The following is a 6,715-nucleotide window of genomic DNA, read 5'->3' as shown; positions in this document are numbered from 1 at the left end:
ATGATCATTGAGGGCTTTAAATAATTTCTCTGTTATTTTGCTCACCTCTGACCATGAGTCCAATAAGATATCAACATGACTTCCCCATACCTTTAGTAACCATCGGTTTAATGGCATCCTTAGCACATTGCTCATCTTCCCTTAATAAGTCTTCCATAATGCCATGTCGGTTGTCTATATGCATATTATGTACTACTATAGGTGACCTCATGTCCATATGTTCCGTTTCAGAGTTGGTCACATTGGAAACTAAAATTAGTTTTTCTTCGAATCCCAGAGAACTCACTGATATAACTATCAGCTACTCTCATGCCACACTATGTGCACTGTCTTCTAAATTGCTCCCATAGATTAACTATTTTTTTTGTTTCTTGAAATGCAGTGTTGAAGGAGCATGTAAGTAGTGTGATTACTGATGTTTGATGGAAACTTGGAGTACACTTCATCTGAACGATGCAAAGATATATATGTTTATTAACAAAAATTTTTACTTATTATGATATTAAAAAAATTTAACTACGAAAGTTTGTTTCGATTATTTTAATATCCATTCACTGGGAATGGAGCAACATGGCAGCATGTACTTCATTGGAAGCAGACTTCAGCCCAGGTGGCCAATGCAACAGTGTTACCTGACGGTCAGAGACCAGTGGAATAATCTATCATTTTGTTGAGAGACTCTAGAACAATTAATTTTTCGGGCTGTAAATAAATAAATAAATAAATATATATATATATATATATATATATATATATATATATATATATGTATATGTATATATTGCTCGTAATGCAACCAGTTCGTAAAATATTCATTTTGACTTCCTAAGTCTGACTCCGAGAATAACAGTGTTGAGTGTGGGGTGCCACTGTCTACCTTCATACCTTTAGACATTGTAATGCTGTTTTATTTCACATTTTAATACTGTAAACTCAGGGTTGGCGCTAATATATTTTTATAATCAGTATGATTTTAGTTTATGCCCAGATAGGGCACCCCACGTTTTATTGCACTATTCATTCCTTCATTTTACTTATTTGTTCATTTTTATGAGGCTAACTTCATACCTTTCCGAATTGTAATGCTGTTTTATTCTTCATGTATATACTGAAACCTGGATATGGCGTTCATGTATTTTTATCATCTGTGTTATTTTAAATAGTTTTTGATGTTGCTGAGCAACAGTCATACCATAATTTTTAAATGAACACACTGTGTTACAGCCCTATTAAATTGTGAAAAACCTAGTCAGCCAGTGTCTTAATTTTGAAATGAGGGTTAATATGAATGTCGCTTAGTAAATATTTCGCATGAAGCGCCGTTGCGATGGAAGCAAAGGTCAATTGTGGAAACTAAGCCACTGAATATTAAAAATATCGTTATTAAGGAATACACCTGACTGACTGCACAAAGTAAGAGGGCACATACATTCACGAGTGAGTGGTTCAAAATAAGAATTAATAAAGGGTGTACTTAAAGTCTGAGAACACTCTCAATTATTTATTGCACAAGAACTAAACACTGTACAGATATCATACATATCGCATTTTGAAGAGAAACTCTGAAAGTTTTTTTTTTTTTTTTTTTTTTTTTACAAACATTCAACATGCGAACCATGAGTGACCTGGCAGACATCAATACAATAACCGAATACTTGCCATACCCGTCCCAGCATGGCATCGTCGACTGTGGCAGTCACTTCCCGTATTCTCTTCCGGAGTTCTGCTACATCACGTGGTAGAGGCGGTATATATACTAGAACTTTTGTGTGCCCCCAAAGAAAAAAGTTACACAGAGTGAGATTTGGTGATCGGGGAGGCCATTTCATGAAACAGCTGTTCCCTTCTGTAGCACGGGCGATCCATCGTTGCAGCAGCTCCGTGTTCAGATACCCACGAACTTCACGATGAAAATGGAGTGGAGCCCCATCCTGCTGAGAGATGAGCGGAGAGTCCGATTGCATTTGAGGCATCAGCCATTGCTGCAACATGTACAAGCAGGAATACCCAGTGACAGTGTTCTCGGCGAAGAGATGCGCGGGATTAGCCGAGCGGTCTCAGGCGCTGCAGTCATGGACTGTGCGGCTGGTCCCAGCGGAGGTTCGAGTCCTCCCTCAGGCATGGGTGTGTGTGTTTCTCCTTAGGATAATTTAGGTTAAGTAGTGTGTAAGCTTAGGGACTGATGACCGTAGCAGTTAAGTCCCATAGGATTTCACACACATTTGAACTTTCTTTTTTCTCAGCAAAGAAAAATGGCCCGTACAGTATTCGACGTGACAAGGCACAAAAAACATTTACCTTTGTGGAATCACACTCAAATTCAGTGTATTTGTGTGGATGCTTTGTACCACAGATTCGTCAATTATGCCTGTTCACTTTCCCATTAGTGTGAAAAATGGCTTCGTCGCTAGACATTAAGCGATCAACAATGCCATCGCCATCCTCATTCAATTGTTGCAACTGCTAATAAAACTCAAAACGCTTGTCTTTGTCCAGTTTGAATGGTTTCATAGACAGCTTCTGTCGCAGGACTTTCCACACTGTCATTGGAGCCATTTCGAATTCACGGGATGCACGACGCACTGATTTCTTTGGAATCCTTATGAATGTCTCTCGTAAGCGCTCCACATTCACCTCATTCACACTGGGACGTCCGCTCTCTTTGCCGGGCACAAGCAACCCGTCGTAACGAATTTGTTCTGCCAGTGGTAAATGGCCTTCCTTGCTGGTGGCTTCCTACTGTACTTGGTTGCAAACATCCGTTGAACAGCTGTGGCACACTTGGTTTGTCGAACTCCAACACACAGAAAGCTCGCTCCGCACCTGAACTCTCCATATCTGCGACTAGCGCTTACTATCGGCAAATTACCAAACTACGCTGTGGCGGTATCCATGGAAAAAAAAAAACTTTCAGGGTTTCTCTTCAAAATGACATGTGGATGATATGTGTACAGTGTTTGGTTCTTGTGCAATAAATAATTGCAAGTGTTCCCGGACCTCATGTACACCCTGTACTGTAAGGGAAAAGGGTAATAAGTATAGTTATGTTGGTAGTCACTTAGCTGTATGCGAACGTACGATAGGGATAGAGGCAATTACGTTCTGAGTACTACCACTCCCCGTGGCAGCGGTAAAAAGAATTGTGGTTAAAATGCTTCTATTTATCTTCGTAATTAAATGAAAAAAAAAAAGATTGCAGGTTCTGAATGTCGCGGCAAACATGGCCAAAATACTAAAACTGACATTGGCGGCCACGAAGGGAAAGAAATCAAAACATTCACGTAACTCGTTGTTGAGCAGAGCCATCGTGAAGATTTTCGACCCCATCTAAATTCTCCATATAAAATTAAAATGATAATAATCTTCTAGAGCTGCAGGAGCTGGGATCCATGGTATCGTAAACAAGAAAATCGTATTCTTTCAGAAGTTGCTTTCGTTATTTAGCACAATTTCACTTGAAATTACAGAGCACTTCGTTTATACATCCTATCATCAGGACATGAGAACAACGGAAGTTAACTATTACTAAAACTAATAAACGAAGAGCGTAAATCTTCTTTTGTCCGTCAGTGTTAAAAACCATTCAAATGAATCTTTGGTATGAGAGTCGAATAATTATCTATACATTTATCGATGAAAAAATTATGAAGTCTCTTTACATTTCCCCCTTGGGCGAATTGTCCGAAGAAATGTCAAATTCTGGGCAGTGAGCACAACCACTTTACACACTGCAGTTCTTTCACTCCTTTACACATGTACTAGAATTGCACTGTTTGTGTCTTTTAAGGGACTTCGCATCACCACTTTGCTTATATAGATCTGGTGCCGGCCCTGGCGCTTAGCTAATCACTTGTAACATTCGTTTCTCTTGTATACTGTACATTTATGGTTTTTTAGCAATGAAAACATATACACTAGGGTACACAAAATATATATTAACTTCCATAGTATACACAAAAATCCCTGAGTCGTCCTTTACAACAGATACATGAATATTATGTTATATTTTAGACAATCCTTATGATTGGTTTGGAGCGTCATTTTTCCTGCGTCCAAATAACATTTTCAGCAGCATGTTGACGAAAAAATTACATTTCACAAGTCTTTTCTATGATACTACAACTACATTTTTCCTGAAAATAAAAAAAAAATCGCAAGAACGTCGTATATTTCGGTGTGTCGATCCCGGTTGTAGGGTTAGAAAGGGTATATGGAGTGGTAAGTGTGATAAATTCTTCCTTATAGTTACTTATGCTCTCCTCTGTCTCCCGCATTTATACCAGGATCTATTTGATAACGTCCCAGTATGTCTCCTTTCTGGATTTTACAGTTGTCTCATTATGGGCAAGCTAAACATGTAACTAAAATTCACAGAGATTAGTACTTAGTCTAACACTAACATATGCATAAACGCAGCTGTTCTGCTTTAAGTTCAATGAACAAGGGTGTCGTTTTTATTTCGTAAGGTGGGACGCAGGTCATGAGCTGTAGTGCTAAGACTTTATTTAGTGGCTCAGGAAATCGTGTCTCTACATCTCTTTGCACTATGAGTGTGTCCATTTGCAGTTAGATTTTGCCTTCGATTCAAATTGTCCTCCTGCATTAAGCAATGAGTCAATAATGCGTCAAACACGCAACAATTAGTCTGGGAGCACGCTACGCACTGTTTGGAGACCAGTAGCCGCGTACACATCGCCGGGAAGCGATACCCCGCGTGTCGGTCAATGCATTTTTAAAAAGTGTTTTGGGCAGCGTTCGCAGCATTTACGAAACTGCTGCACCTGCTTCAACTCGTCGTACACCTTGGCTTTGAGAAAGGACCACAGGGTACCTCCTTCGTTCACTGCATGAAGGTAAGTATTGCACTTTATTGTTTAGCTTGCTAACGGCACTCTGTCGTAGTGCATAAACACCCTTACCGTAGCAGACATCATCGATTCACCAAGTCTCATTTATTTTGAAGTAGAAGGCTCGTGGTATAAAACTTGCTCTTACTTGCCTCTATGCGTATAACATGTCATTGAATAAATCACTGTCACTGAATAACTCATTGTCATTGGGTAACTATACAGTGCTCTGTTCATTTTTACCGCTAAAAAAAATTGTAGCTCATGAGACCACTGGCTAGGTTTTAGTGATTTATCTCCACTTTCGTTGTTTGTTCCTGTATCCTATTTCAAAACTTTATCTGTTCACATACTACTCAAAATATTTTATTGCACAAGTTGGTGGGTGAATGTGCTCTTAGAAAATACGTGACTGTAGTAGTACAGTTCGCGATCGAGATCTATCTTACATCTCACAGGGCATAAGAAAACACGTTTTCGAGAACAACAACACTTCCCTAACTTAGGATCGTACTACAAACGCACTGCTACATCGAAACGACTATCAAAAAAGGATGCATCAAAAGTGCTTATGGAAATTGGCTCCAAATGAGGCAAAATCTGTGCTTTAACTACCCGTGAGTTATTGTGGGAGGGGGGGGGGGGAGGAAGAATCTCATGTTTACGTCACCCAAACCTCATGTTTCGACTGGCGTTACTGACCAACATGTCGTGTGAAGCCATGTTCGTGATAAACTTTACAACATTGCCTGAAATAGTTGTGCCTTCTGTATAACTGTACTGTTTTTTCTCTCCGGATGAAGTCTTGTAGAATTTAGACGGTCACCACCCGTAAATAATTTTGTATGACTCGGTTCAAAAATGGATCAAATGGCTCTGGGCATTATGGGACTTAACATCTGAGGTCATCAGTCCCCTGGAACGTAGAACTACTTAAACCTAACTAACTTAAGGACATCACACATACCCATGCTCGAAGCAGGATTCGAACCTGCGACCGTAGAGGTCGCGCGGTTCCAGACTGAAGCGCCTAGAACCGCTCGGCCACTGCGGCCGGCTATGACTCGGTGTTAGCTAGTATTTCTCCCCAGTTATACGTGTGTAACTTACCTGTAGACGGTGTCGTATTTACGTTATTTCATGTTTACAAATCGTACCTCACTACCGTAGTTATCCTCTCACATATAAAGATAAATATATCCTTGCCAGTTCACAATAATTCTCTATCATAAGTATCCTCTCTTGTTGCACATAACGTAGGCTACGTTGCAGAGCAAATAGTAGATGATCTGAGAAACTTTCTTCAGCAGCTCAAAATCAATTGATCCTCGTAAAACATTTCATAATTAATTCAGTTCTAATCAAAGATGCACCGAAGTTGCATAGTGGTGTGGATAACTCGTTAAAGTTTCTATGCTCCATGACATTAACTTGTATAGCCATATACTAATACCGTGCCTTAGGGAGCCCGAATTTTTTACGTAACTTACCCACATCACTATTCTGATACACAAGCAGTGAAAAAAAAAACTTTAAGACCGGCCTGTGCTAATTGTTCGCTCCAGGATCCTGTATTCATAGATTAAAATTAGAACCACTGTGAAAAAAAAAAATCATTCAATCAAAACCTTACATGTACATGCTGTGCTTACGTCGCTAGTCACTAATTCCTGTCTGTGTGTCCTAGTTTAATTACGTATCGTGCCCACATTCGTGAAAACAAAATGGACATAACTTACCTTGGGCAGATTTTCTTTCCCCCATCATAGAGTACATAGCGTATTTATGTGCATAAACAAGTGTAACGTGTGATTTTAAACATGGTAAAACTTCTTTAAGTCTCGGTATGCGTAAAGTCCTTTGACTTT

The sequence above is a fragment of the Schistocerca serialis genome, chromosome 6, assembly GCF_023864345.2.
Source record: "Schistocerca serialis cubense isolate TAMUIC-IGC-003099 chromosome 6, iqSchSeri2.2, whole genome shotgun sequence".
NCBI classification, from domain to species: Eukaryota; Metazoa; Arthropoda; class Insecta; order Orthoptera; family Acrididae; genus Schistocerca; species Schistocerca serialis.
This window is presented reverse-complemented; position numbering follows the sequence as displayed.